The sequence below is a fragment of the Hemitrygon akajei genome, chromosome 7 (assembly GCF_048418815.1).
Source record: "Hemitrygon akajei chromosome 7, sHemAka1.3, whole genome shotgun sequence".
NCBI lineage: Eukaryota > Metazoa > Chordata > Chondrichthyes > Myliobatiformes > Dasyatidae > Hemitrygon > Hemitrygon akajei.
In genome coordinates, this window is record NC_133130.1 from 104,512,928 (window position 1) to 104,527,923 (window position 14,996).

At 43.7% G+C, this 14,996-nt stretch overlaps 1 protein-coding gene across 3 annotated transcripts in view; it reads right to left on the minus strand.

Moving 5' to 3' along the window:
• The window catches only part of fam120b (family with sequence similarity 120 member B), a 173,985-nt gene extending 164,557 nt beyond the window's left edge, over positions 1-9,428 (minus strand). For 2 of the 3 annotated variants that reach the window (XM_073051610.1, XM_073051613.1), the window contains exon 1: positions 9,348-9,397. The gene's annotated coding sequence lies outside the window, so the exon portion shown is untranslated. Of the gene's footprint in view, positions 1-9,347 lie in introns of all 3 variants that reach the window. The other variant, XM_073051611.1, reaches the window with a different exon arrangement.
• Positions 9,429-14,996: the final 5,568 nt, after the last annotated feature.

Below are 14,996 nucleotides of genomic sequence, written 5' to 3' on the forward strand. Positions count from 1 at the left end.
TGCAATGGCAAAGCAGACTCAATGCATTGAATGGCCTAGCTCAGCTCCAATGACTTACAACTTTATAGATTATTCTGGAGTTATGACATTATGAATGGTATAATTTTGGATCAACTGAGAACCAGTCTTCAGGAAAGGAAACCTGTACAGAATTTAACTTCCAACAGATACACTGTGGCTGGTGAACCCATTCATTGTTTGTGCAATGGGATATTCTAATTCTGTTCCATTCAAACTACATAGGGAAAGTCAATTTGGACATTGTTAATGGTGTACCCCTGCAACTTAAAGAATACTGCAGGATAAGTTTTGGCACTTAACATGATTAGTTGTACAGTCATCACTCAACTCTGTAACCAAAAGGGCACATTTTGGGTGTCTGGAGTTTGTACTCGAAAGGTTTTTGGAACAAACACCAGTATTGAAGATTCAAAGGGGTTCTGTTATTTGGGGTGTGCTACCATTGTAAATATGTAATTCTGTACATTTACCTGAATATATTCAAGATGATAAAGAGAAGTAAGTGATTATAGCAATTGAAACTGTAGTTAATTGTTTATTGTTATCTTTGTGTTGAAGAAGCAGATGTCATCCTATCAGGAGAATGAGATACTCTTGGACTCTCTCTTGTGAAGGCTCGCTGTCTGAATAAGGACTTGTATTTCCCACTTACTGCTTCCATGTGGCTCAGTTCTTAGTTGATAGGACACTCTACTCCCAAGGCCTGGTTCTGGCAGAAGCTTTCATTACAAGGGTGGGCAATGTGGGAGATCAAGTAGGCCTTTCAATGGCTTGTCATTTTGTTCACTTAGAATGCTTTATGTTCATGGGGATAATGTACTTATTGGAAAAAAAACTATTTTATCTATCTTCACATTATTCAAGAACAGCAGCAACATCAAATCCCGCACCATCAACATCATGGGAGTAGCACCTTAGGATTTTATTCACTGAGCTGAGAAGAATGACAGAGGTGTACAAAATCATGAGAGGCATGAGATGCACAGTAGTCTAGTGGCTGGCACAATGCTTTACATAATGAGCAACCCAAGTTCAATTCCCGCTGCTGCCTGCAAGGAGCTTGTACATTATCTCTGTGACTGTGTGGGTTTCCTCCGGGTTCTCCGGTTTCCTCACACAGTGTAAGGATGTACTGGTTGGTAAGTTAAATGGTCATTGTAAATTGTCATGTGATTTGGCTTGGTTTAAATCTGGTGGGCTGGGGGGGATGGATGGCGCAGCTTGATGGGACGGAAGGGCTTAATCTGTGCTGCATGTCAACAAGTAAAAATAACAAATAAAAAAATGAGAAACACACGCAATCTTTTTCCAAGATTCGGAAATCAAACTAAAGGGCATATATTTAAGCTGAGGAAAGAGTTTTAAAATGAGCCCAAGAGGCAACTTTTTCACCCAGAGGGTGGTTTGAATGTGGAATAAGGTGCCAGAGGAAATAGTTGAGGCAGGTACATTAGTATTTAAAAGAGAGATGGACATGTACATGGATAGGAAATGTTGAGAAATGGTCTAAATGTAGGCAAATAGGACTACCTTAGATGGGTACCTTGGTTGGCGTAGACCGGGGTCCCCAATTTTTTTTATGCCATGGACCAATAGCATTAAGCAAGGGGTCAGTTGGGAACCCCTTGGCATAGGCTGATTAGGCCTGTTTCTATGCTGTTTGACTCTCTATAGGGTCACCAAGGGGCAGGCAGCATACAATCACAGTCAGAAGGAGTATGGCTTAAACAAATACTTTGTCAAAGAGACAAATTAGATGGTTATGACATTAAAAATACCTAATTGTGTTAAATAAATAATATACTGTATAAATGAATTAAGCTGCATATTACTCGAAAAATTATTGTTTAAATGAGGTAAAGGACAAAGATCTTGTACTACAAATTTTGAAAGCACTGCAATAATGAAGGTTAATGAAACCAGAAAAATAAACCAGACATTAGAAGCACAGAGGAGAAAAGCAGAATAGAAATTTGGTTTTAACGACAGGGAGCATTTCTGCTTGTCATGTTATAAAAATAATTTAGAGGACTAACTCTGCAATGGGCAGCCCCAAGCCCAGCTGTGAAAGGAGCAAGGTTGGGCACAGGGCTAGCAACACTATACAGTAATAACCCAGAGCTATAGAGCTACCCCTAACAGAAGCTCCTAAGACCTCAATCCTGGGAGAGGAAGATGGGCTAACCTTGAAAGAGAGGCCCAAGACAGAGGACACTGGCAAGCTGCTGTCGACCCCAGTAAGGGTGATGGACTTAAGCAAGTTAAGTAATTTAGAGGACTGGTTCTATCCATAAGAAAAGGAGGTATAGATTGGGCTGCATTTCTCTTGGTGTCTTACCAGAAAAAGAAAAGAAAATTATAATTATACCACTATAACTAAGAGGAATATTTGTGCAAAACATGGTATTTACTGTCAATGTACAACTGTAAAATTCGTAAAAATTGAGCAGACGCTGGAAATCCAGAATGCAACAAACACACACAAAATGCAGGAGAAACTCAACAGGTGAGGCAGCATCTCTGGGGACTTGACGAAGAGTCTCAGGCAGAAATGTCAACTGATTTGTTCATTTCCATAAATGCTGCCTGACCTGCTTAACTGCAAAAATTCTATCCTCTTGAAGTCAATGAAGAAAATTGATCAGTCCTTAGAAAATGAGGATTAATTTCCTTGAGAAACAACAAAACATGCTGCATCCATTAACAGAGTGATATTCACAATATGGGCCACATGATTGATCATTAAGAACCCCCATCATCCAGGACAGGTTCCCTTCTTAGTACAGGCTCCGAAATACCCAAATCCAAAATTTTTTTGAGTGCTGACATGACGTCACAAATGGAAAATTCCACATGGTGCTGGGAAGTCCCCCAGGCGATGTGCAGGTCTCTGTACATCACAGACAGTTCTGAGAATTAATGAAAAACATAAAAACACACATAAAGTGAAAAATGAATATCTCAATAATGTATTGAAAGAGTGGATTCCTCAGCACTGGAGTGAACATATGCAGGTTAACGGTACGCTGATCATGAAACAAGCATAGATCTATCACGACAAACTGAAGGTAATTGTGAATATTCAACAGGCTGGTTACAGAAATTTAAGAAAAGTCACGGCATTAAGTTTTTAAAGATTAAAAAAATTAAAGATAAAGCATCTGCTGGCCATGAAGCAGCAGAGAAATTCATTGAGTTTGCCAAGATCATCGCTGATGAAAATCTAAGACCAGAACAAGTCTACAATGCTGATTGTTTTTATACCTTACATAAAACCTAAAGTTTAAAAAAAACAAATTCAGTGTATTGTACGCTTTTTATCAAAACATAGATGGAGACTGAAAGGCTGTTGTTGTTCAACAGTTGATTCAGGTATTCTCCCAATGCTGCTTTTCTTACTAGGTTTCATTATTAATTAAGAGTATGTAATAACAAGTGTAAGACAAAGACTGCCTATCTGTAACACACAAATTCACAGTTGGAACTGATGGCGAGCTTTGTCATTATATATTCCAAAATTCAAACAAATCCAAAATCTGAAACACTTTCAGCCCCAAGCATTTCGGATAAGGGTACTCAACCTATACTACCATGAAGGAGGAGGTAAAGGAGTCTGAAGGCACACACTCAAAGTCTGGGGTATAGTTACTTTCCCTCCACCATCAGATTTCTGAATGGACAGTGAACCCATGAACACAACCTATTTTTGCACTAATATGATGTTATGAGATATTATACGGTGGCCATTATAGAGACTTGGATGGCTCAGGGACAGGATTGGTTACTTCAAGTACCGGGTTTTAGATGTTTCAGAAAGGACAGGGAGGGAGGCAAAAGAGGCTGGGGCGTGGCACTGTTGATCAGAGATAGTGTCACGGCTGTAGAAAAGGAGGAAGACACAGAAGGATTGTCTGTGGGTAGAAGTTAGGAACAGGAACGGGTCAATAACTCTACTCCGTGTTTTTTATAGGCTGCCCAATTAGTAACAAGGATACCGAGGAGCAGATAGGGAAACAGATCCTGGAAAGCTGTATTAACAGAGTTGTCGTGACAGGAGATTTTAATTTCCCAAGTATTGATTGGTATCTCCCTAGAGCAAGGGGTTTCAATGGGGTGGAGTTTGTTAGGTGTGTTCAGAAAGGTTTCTTGACACAGTTTGTAGATAAGCCTACATGAGGAGAGGCTGTACTTGATTTGGTATTGGTAAATGAGTCTGGTCAAGTGTCAGATCTCTCAGTGGGAGAGCATTTTGGAGATATTGATCACAATTCTATCTCCTTTACAATAGCATTGGAGAGATAGGAAGAGACAAGTTAGAAAAGCGTTTAATTGGAGTAAGGAGAATTATAAGGCTATCAGGCAGGAAATTGGAGGCTTAAATTGGAAACAGATGTTGTCAGGGAAAAGTACAGAAGAAATGTGGCAAATATTCAGAGGATATTTGTGTAGGGTTCTGTATAGGTACGTTCCAATGAGACACAGAAGTTATGGTAGGGTACAGGAACCGTGGTGCACAAAGGCTGTAATAAATCTAGTCAAGAAGAAAAGAAAAGCTTACAAAAGGTTCAGAGAGCTGGGTAATGTTAGCGATCTAGGAGATTGTAAGGCTACCAGGAAGGAGCTTCAGAAGGAAATTAGGAGAGCCAGAAGGGGCCATGAGAAGCCCCAATTTCCTTAATTGGCGGGCAGAATTAAGGAAAACCCCAAGGCATTCTACAAGTATGTGAAGAGCAAGACGTGAATGAATAGGACCTATCAAGTGTGACAGTGGGAAAGTGAGTATGGAATCAGAGGAAACAGCAGAGGTTTTGCTACAACAAGTGTATGGGACATTGGAAAAAAAGTTGAATTTCCCCATGGGGATGAATAAAGTATCTATCTATCTATCTATCTAATGAATACTTTACTTCAGTATTCACTATGGAAAAGGATCTTGGTGATTGTAGTGATGACTTGCAGCAGACTGAAAAGCTTGAGCATGTAGATATTAAGAAAGAGGATGTGCTGGAGCTTTTGGAAAGCATCAAATTGGGTAAGTCGCCGGGACTGAACAGAATGTACCCCAGGCTACTGTGGGAGGCAAGGGAGGAGATTGCTGAGCCTCTGGCGATGATCTTTACATCATCAATGGGGACAGGAGAGGTTCCAGAGGATTGGAGGGTTGCCGACGTTCCTTTATTCAAGAAAGGGGTTAGAGATAGCCCAGGAAATTATAGACCAGTGAGTCTTACCACAGTGGTTGGTTAAGTTGATGGCGAAGATCCTGAGAGGCAGGATTTATGAACATTTGGAGAGGTATAATATGTTTAGGAGTAGTCAGCATTGCTTTGTCAAGGGCAAGTCATGCCTTACGAGCCTGATTGAATTTTTTGAGGATGTGACCAAACACATTAATGAAGGAAGAGCAGTAGATGTAGTGTATATGGATTTCAGCAAGGCATTTGATAAGGTATCCCATGCAAGGCTTATTGACAAGGTAAGGAGTCATGGGATCCAAGGGGACATTGCTTTGTGGATCCAGAACTGGCTTGCCCACAGAAGGCAAAGCGTGGTTGTAGACAGGTCATATTCTGCATGGAGGTCGGTGACCAGTGGTGTGCCTCAGGGATCTGTTCTGGGACCCTTACTCTTTGTGATTTTTATAAATGACCTGGATGAGGAAGTGGAGGGATGGGTTAGTAAGTTTTCTGATGACACACAAGTTGGAGGTGTTGTGGATAGTGTGGAGGGCTGTCAGAGGTTACAGCAGGACATTGATAGGATGCAAAACTAGGCTGAGAAGTGGCAGATGGAGTTCAATCCAGATCCAGTGAAGTGGTTCATTTTGGTAGGTCAAATATGATGGCGGAATATAGTATTAATGGTAAGACTCTTGGCAGTGTGGAGGATCAGAGGGATCTTGGGGTCTGAGTCCATAGGACACTCAAAGCTGCTGTGCAGGTTGAGTCTGTGGTTAAGAAGGCGTATGGTGTATTGGCCTTCATCAATCGTGGAATTGAATTTAGGAGCCAAGAGGTAATGTTGCAGCTATATAGGACCCTGGTCAAACCCCACTTGGAGTACTGTGCTCAGATCTGGTCGCCTCACTACAGGAAGGATGTGGAAGCCATAGAAAGGATGCAGAGGGGATTTACAAGGATGTTGCCTGGATTGGGGAGCACACCTTATGAGAATAGGTTGAGTGAACTCGGCCTTTTCTCCTTGGAGCGAAGGAGGATGAGAGGTGACCTGATAGAGGTGTACAAGATGATGAGAGGCATTGACCGTGTGGATAGTCAGAGGCTTTTTTCCAGGGCTGAAATAGTTGCCACAAGAGGACACAGGTTTAAAGTGCTGGGGAGTAGGTACAGGGGAGATGTCAGGGGTAAGTTTTTTTTTTAAACACAGAGTGGTGAATGCGTGGAATGGGCTGCCAGCAACGGTGGTGGAAGCGGATACAATAGGGTCTTTTAAGAGGCTTTTAGATAGGTACATGGAGCTTAGTAAAATAGAGGACTATAGGTAAGCCTAGTAATTTCTGAGGTAGGGACATGTTCACCACAACTTTGTGGGCCAAAGGGCCTGTATTGTGCTGTAGGTTTTCTGTGTTTCTAATTATTTAATTTTTATATTTCTTATTGAAATTTATAGTACTTTTATGTATTACACTGTACTGCTACTACATAACAACAAATTTCAGGACATATGCCAGTGGTAATAAGCCAAATTCTGATGGTTTCTACAGATACAAGATATAGTACCATGCCATTTGAAAAAAAATGCAGTTCTACACCTTTAAAGCTCTATCCCCCACATGGTCAGATATGAGAAGTAGCTGCCACCCCAAGCATTGAATGTTTCATAATTCACTTATTGAACTTAAAACAGAAAATTATGAAAGAACCATTGCTATACAACCCAAGATACCTACTGAGTCACCACCATACATTAGTTAATCAGACCACCAGGTCGTGATCTTTCTCCCTGTACACAAACAGAAACTGAAAGAGAGGATCCAGTCCAAAAACTCATGTAGCCTTGCTCTGATGAAACAGCTCTTCCTACACTACATCAATGACTGCATTTGTGCTACTTCTCTATCTCTGGACCCACTTGGTGGTGCAATAATATCAGCACCAGACTCCGGAGCGAAGGTTCTCGAGTTCGAAACCAAGTTGGGTTGAGTGTCGAGCTGGCAACTCGGCCTCGTAAAAACAAAAATAGCTTGCTAGGGAAACACCGTCATGACGGTGCCCTAATAACTCCACTGCCAAGTTAAGAGCTATTCTTCTTCTTTCTCTGGAGGCAGTCTATATACTGAAACCTTCTATAAGCCCACTGATACTCACAATTACCTGGACTATACCTCTTCCCACCCTCTCACTTGCAGACATTTTTAACCTCACCCTGCTTCAACCTGAGGTTCCTACCTGCTGAGCTTGTCGACTTCATCAATTTTGCCTCCAACTTCTACCCTGCCCTCAAATTTACTTGGTCCATTTCCGACACCTTCCTCCCCTTTCTCGATCTGTCTCTATCTCTGAAGACAGTCATCTACTGATACCTTTTATAAACACACTGATACTCTTAGTCAACTTAATCAATTTCCAGCCTGTCCTCAAATTCACTTGTTCCATCGCTGACACCTCCCTCCCCTTTCTTGATCTCTCTTTCTCCATCTCTGGAAACAAAATGTCAACTGACATCTTTTATAAACCTACTGATTCCCATGGTTATCTCAACTATACCTCTTCCCACCCTGTCGCCTGCAAAAATGCTATTCCCTTTTCTTAGTTTCTTCACTTCTGCCGCATCTGTTCGCAAGGTGACGTTTTCCTTTCCAGGACATCAGCAAAGTCCTTTTGAAATAATGGGGTTTCCCTCCCTCTACAATTGATGCTGCCTCACCCGCATCTCCTCCATTTCCCATACATACACGGTTATCTCATCTTCTCATCACAGTAGAGTCCCTCGTCCTTACCTACCACTCCATCATCCTCTGCATCCACTCACAAACAAGAGAAAGTCTGCAGATGCTGGAAATCCAAGCAACACACACTAAATGCTGGAGGAACTCAGCAGGCCAGGCAGCATCTAAGGAAAAGAGTACAGACGACATTTTGGGCCGAGACATCGACTGTATTCTTTTCCATAGATGCTGCCTGGCCTGCTGAGTTCCTCCAGCATTTTGTGCCTGGTGCTTGAGCCTCCACATCCAATGCATTATCCTCTGCAACTCCCACCACCTCCAAAGGGATCCTACCACTAAACATATCTTTACCTCCCCACTCACTGTTCCCCACAGGGATCGCACCCTCTGCAATTCCCTTGTCCATTCATCCCTCCCTGCTAATCTCCCTCCAGACACATCACTAAGTGGCATATAAATGCTACACCTGTCCCTAGACCTCCTCCCTCACCTGCATTCAGGGCCCCAAACAGTCCTTCCAGGTGAGGCAACACTTCACTTGCTGGGGTTGTATATTGCGCCCGATGAGGCCTCCTGTACATCGGTGAGACCCGTTTGTAAATTGGGGGACTGCTTCGTCACAACCACCACCATAAGCGAGACTCCCCAACGGCCAAACATTTTAATTCCAATTCCAACATGTCAGTTCCAAGATGAGGCCACCCTCAGGATGGAGGGGCAACACCTTATATTCTGCCTAGATACCCTCCAACCTCATGATATGATTACCGATTTCTCTTGCTCTTTAATCTCCAATATGTTACTATACGACCACAATACACTGTGTAATGATTTCATCCATATGAACACTATGCAAGATTCTCACTGAATCTCAGTACACGTGACAATAATAAAAACAATTCCAGTTCCAGAAACTCAGCCAATCAAGATGTTCTTTCGGAAGGAAAAAAAACATTAAAGGTTTCGGGTCAGCTACCTTTTCTCAGACTGGTTGTGAGGAATGCTCCCTAACTAGAACTACTTAATTGGTTCCTCCTTCCTCCGATACTGACTGTCCTTACAGTATTTTCTGTTTCATATCTGTCCTTACTGGGTTTAATTACTGGACGCCTTTGCTATTGTCTTACATTGGTTTCACCTCAGTGTTAGCTCCACGACAAGTGCGGACACATCTGCCCATCGACCCTCGAGAGAGAGCCGCTTGCTGGAGGCGTAGCCGAGCTCAAAGCCGGGGATGAGTGGGAACGGCCTACAGGCCCGCCCTCCCTCCCTCCCTCCCTCCACCCACTTGCCGCGGAAAGGCGCCCACTCTCCGGGAACAGCTCTCAGCCCCAAGGACGAGGGTCAGACGCAGGGCCTGAGGTCTCTTCCCCGCCGAATGCACCGCCACTGCGGGTTAAACCCAGCTCTTGCCTACCTGCCGCCACCGTGCGCGCCACAACGCGCGGGCTCCCGAGCTGCCGTCCGCGCCCACAACGCGCGGGCTCCCGAGCCGCCGTCCGCACCCACAACGTGCGGGCTCCCGAGCAGTCCCTGCCGCCTGCGCGCGCGCGGTCCAGGTGGCTCCCCCTGGTGGTAGTTATCGCGTTTCTAATTCCCGTTCCTCACCTCATACAGAAAATTCTGTGTTGTTGCTCTGCCGAATCTCTCGTATTTGTGCCGTGGTGGCCTATCTCACTGGGGCTCAATGTTGTACTCAATCTCACTGTCTGATCCTCCTTTTTCCCTGGGCAAGAGCTGGGTTGAATTGGAAACAGGAATTTTACGTAGAACACCATTGACTTTGGAAGCCTAAGGTAAAAGCTGGAAGCACCCTGCAGGTTGGGCAACATCAAGCGGAGTGGAGCAGCATTGTTGACCATATCCTGGATCAGGCCTGAGAAGAGAGATGGCCAGCGTATGATTGTCAAATTAATAGATAACTCCTGGTGAAGTAAAAGAGGTGTTAAAACACATCAGTCCAAACAATCATAAAGCACTAATTTACACCATACTGTCCCAAGGGAACAGTATGCCATCCCTGCTCCTGGGATGAAAACTGAGCCACTGGCTAAATTACTAAGGGCACAATTTAAACGAAGGCTCAACTATAGCTGAAGGCAGAGAAATGAGGATAGTACCTATGAATAGCAAGGTACAAAGCTGACTGTTGTTTTATACGTATTCAAAAAATTCTGTATTTCTGGGCAGTTTAACAATGTGTTACATACCCCGTAACTGGGTGTCTGACCAGCAGAGAAAGAAGAATCCGTTGGAGTCTGGTGGTACTATATTCAAAAGTGTTTATTAGTAAAATAAGCAAATCAATATCAATAATGCAAATATATAGATAATACACATTAGCAATAATAAACCTAAAAATGTGGGAATAATAATAAACAAGCTCTATCGATGTCTAGGGGATAATGAATTGTCACATGTCAGTATAAAGTTCAGTTCAGTTCATACGTGCTGAGGTAGATGTTGGTTGTTGTGTTGTAGTCGTTAGAGAGAGAGAGAGAGAGAGCGAGCAGTAACAGCTACAGGCAGGCAAACCTTCCTTTACGTTCTTGATCCGTCATGTCGTTGTTGTGGCCATTCAGTTATGACCCCTCTGTCCTTCAGCTAGACCGTTCTTCTGTGGTGGACTCATCACTCTGGCATGAGTGGACACACACACAGGTCCCCACCGGCCCTGCTATAACACTGAGTTTTACTGACCGATCTCTTTGTTCGGTCTCCGATGCCCCACACCTTCCCGTGGGTTCCAACACTCAATCAGTGCTCAATGGTGTGTCTTCTGGTGTGTCTGAGGGATGTCTCCCCAGACCTCACTTTTATCCCTACTCACAGGGTCTCAGTTGTCAATCAATTTTGAATGACTGTGTCCATCAAAACAGCCCGCTCCGGCTGTCCACTGAGGAATGTTAATGAACAGAATGGTATAAGATAAATAACCCTCTCAGAAGTCATAATACGGTGAATCAACAAGTCTCTCTCCCCTCTCTTATCAGCAGCAGATGTTCTTGCATGTTCTCTTTCCCATCTCCCTCTCTCATGAGCAGCATAGCAACAGTAACGGTTTGTGATTCTCCGGGGGGGGGGGGGGGGGGAGGGGGGAACATGGGCAACTCTGCACCCTTCTGCCCATCCTTCATACCAAATGAATGTGATGGTAGTGTAGGGGTTAGCATGACACTATTACAGCTTGGACATTGGAGTTCAGAGGTCAATTCTGGCACTGCCTGGAAGAAGTTTGTACATTCTCCCCATGAACTGTGTGGGTTTCTTCCGGGTGCTCTGGTCTCCTCCCACATTTCAAAAGCATACTGGTTAGTAGGTTAATTGTCATTGTAAATTGTCCTGTGATTAGGCTGGGGTTAAATAGTAGGACTGTGGGCTCATTGAACTGGAAGGGCCTGTCCTGTGCTGTGTTCTTAAATTAACAAGACCACAACCAGTGGGAGCAGAATTAGGCCATTGAGTCTGCTGTGGCATTTCATCATAGCTGATCCAATTTTCCTCTCAGCCCTCACTATAAATAAATAAATAAAACTGAGTTACTCATTTGTAAAACTAGCCAGTCTTAAATTTATCCCCCATCCCCTCCTAAAGTGCAAATTTACTAAAGCTCATCCAGAATCAATATTATAATGTGACAATGTACGATGTGATTTCTATGCCAGAGTCTACATAGCTTAATGACACAGTACACAGTGCTGGAGGAATGCAGCAAGTCAAGAAGCATCTATGGAGAGTCAATGTTTTGGGCTGAGCTCCTCAATCAGGACTCAGTTTGAAATGTTTCCATGGATGTTGCTTGACCTGCTGGGTTTTGTCAGCTTTTTGTCTCTGTTACTCTGTATTTCCAGTGTCCGAACAATCTCTTTTGTTAACGACCCACAGAAATTACTCTGAAGTTGTGAAAGGTAAATGAGCTGTTTTGTGGATGATTAGGGTCAGCCTAGCAGGGAAAATGAGGGAAGTGAGCAAACATAACTCTGAGGAAGAGCAGAGCTTCCATTGCAAATAATCTTTCTTTAAATATCATCCCAGCATTCTTAAAATTTCTGTGAGTAGGTGACATTAACGGCCAAGATGATCAGGTGTCTTATTCAATATTGACTTTGATCTGTACTTGGCTAAAGAGCTCTTCTGGTTGGATTGAAAATTACCACAATCCTTTGAGTGAACTGAATTACTAGGCTCTAATTTTTGAGATTGTAGCTCTTTGTTTTGCATTCCTCCATTAAAGCAAAGATATTGTCATAATCAATGCAATGAAATATTTAGCTTAGGATGCAGAATGGTCTCAGATTTGCTGAAAGAGACTGGAGAAGCCAGGTTGCTCTCCTTTGAACAGAGAAAGGGGGAAGGCTGAGAGGTGATTGTGATTAGTGTACACAATAGTGAAGGACCTAGAGCACATAAATTTAGAGAATCTGTTTCCAATAGCCAAATGGCCAAGAACCAGCAGACAAAGGTACACAGCCACTGGATAAAGAAGCAGGGACATGAAGAGGAAGAACTCCTCAAGTTTAAGTTTATTTATTATCAATGAACATATATGTCAGCATATACTAGGCTGACATTCATTTTCTTGCAGACATTCAGGGTAGCTACAAAGAAACACAATAGAATGAATGAAGAAACTACACACAAAGATGGGCAACCAACCAACTGTGCAAGTACAAAAATCAAATAATAGTGATAAATAAATAATGTTGAGAACAAGAGTTGAACAGACCTTGAGAGTGAGTCCATAGGTTGTAGAATCACTTCAGAGTTGAGGTTATTCACACTGGTTCAGGAGTCTAATGGTTGAGGGGTAATAACTGTTTTTGAACCTGGTACCTCCTTCCTGGCAGCCGTGAGGAGACAATGTGGCCTGGATAGCAGTGGTCCCTGATGTTTTTCACTCCTTGAAGAGATGTTGGAAGCAGATTCAAATGTTAGTTTTTGAAAATGATTCCTGTGGGAAAAGTTGCTGGACTACGGGAAAAGAGTGGGGGCAGGTGTCTATAGATTATTCTGAAATTAACAGAGCGGGTAGAATGGATGCAAAGGCTTCCTTTTGTGTTGACTTTTGGATAAGTCTTTGAATCCTGATGTCTTTTATAATCACCTTAATCAGGTCTTTCTTCAATTTTCAATACCTGAATTGATCTTCCCCTTCCCATTTTGTTGCTTGTCTCTTGGGGACTTGTTTTGGCACTAGACAGAGTTGGCATTTTCAGTAAAGGGCTGAACTACTGTGTAGTGACTGCGTTCAGATCCAATTTCCCCCTCGAAGATCTGACCCAATTGGAATGTTCACCTACTCCATAGACCTCTGACATGCAAAGGTGAAATTGAAGAATTAGGGGCAATTCCTTTCTGAAAGAATAATTCAAGCTGTAATGTAAGTGACAGTGACACGCTTAGATACTGGAATAGCTTTCACAGGTCGTGATCTACGTCCAGAGGAAGTTGTTCAGAAACGAGTCTGGCGTTGTCAGCATCTGCGTTCGGAGTTTGTTTGGAAAGGCTCACAGAAGAAGCAGAGACCCACAAAATCCTACAGGCCATTAGGTCCAAAGTGGCCGCACGCTCTCCTGCTCTCTCCCTATCTGGCTCAGATATTGTGCGGACAGGGACCGGCAGATAAGCTGGTAGAAATAAAACCTTTCGGTAAACATTTCCATCCGACGAGATACTGATTTTGAAATATGCTGATTCCGCCCTCCCTTCAGAAAAGGAATGGGAGGGGTTGTAGAGTGGAAGGAGGGCTTTCGACCCATCGAATTCACGCCGCGACAGATTTTTATGAAACAAATGGTTGTGTTTAAGTTCGAAGTTGGTTAGTTTATCCCTCTGCCTCTGATGTCCTGTCTCCCTTACACTATGCTCGCTGTGCTGTAACCGGAATCTGTCTCCACAACGTTTAACGGGAAAGCCTTGGCCTGAGTTTTATTTTGTCGGTGGTATTTTCCTTCTGTTTTCGCCTTTCTCTTCTATACACCGCCATACACACAAACAGCGCCTCCTGTTCATGACCAGCACTCGGCTCCAGCATTTCCCCACAACAGAATCGAACGCTTGTGTGTAAACGCAGAACCAGATGCGGGGCGCGCGCGCGCGTTTGTATATGTGCGTGTGCCTGTGTGTACGCATGTGTGTGTGTGCGCGCGTTTGTATATGTGCGTGTGCCTGTGTGTACGCATGTGTGTGTGAGTGCGCGCGTGTTTGCGTATGTGCGTGTGCCTGTGTGTACGCATGTGTGTGTGTGTGCGCGCGTTTGTATATGTGCGTGTGCCTGTGTGTACGCATGTGTGTGTGAGTGCGCGCGTGTTTGCGTATGTGCGTGTGCCTGTGTGTACGCATGTGTGTGTGTGTGCGCGCGTTTGTATATGTGCGTGTGCCTGTGTGTACGCATGTGTGTGTGAGTGTGCGCGCTTTTGTGTATGTGCGCGTGTGTTTCTGTGTGTGTTTGTGTATGTGTGCGTGTGTGTGTGTTTATGTGTCTGTGTGTGTGTGTGTGTGCGCGCGTGTGTGTGTGTCTATGTGTGTGTTTGTGTGTGTGTATGGGTGCATGTTTGTGTTTGTGTCTGTGTGTGTGGGTGCGTGTGTGTTTGTGTGTGTGCTTGTGTGTGTTTCAGTGTGTGTTTGTGTATGTGTGTTTGTATGTTTGTGTCTATTTGTGTGTTTATTTTGTGTCTGTGTGTGTCTTTGTGTTTGTGTGTGTTTGTGTGTGTGCGTGTGTGTTTCTGTGTGTCCGCGAACGTGTGTTTCTGTGTGTTTGTCTGTTTGCGTGTGTGTGTGGGGGGGGTGCGTGTGTGTTGTTGTATGTTTGTGTCTGTGTGTTTGTGTGTGTGTGTTTCTGTGTGTGTGTGGGGGGGGGGAGGTGGCGGGTGATATTTGTGTCAGGAAGCACATGTCCTACGACATCGCGAAGAAAGCAGTTGCAGGTAACCGGAGGGAGTGAAAAGAAGAAGAACTAACAATGGGCCCAATCGGTATCTTTTGCTACCTTCCCTCACATTCATTTAAATGGGTAGTGCTTGTTGGCAGAGATAAAACGGCAGTATGATTTCCCAAACCAATTCAA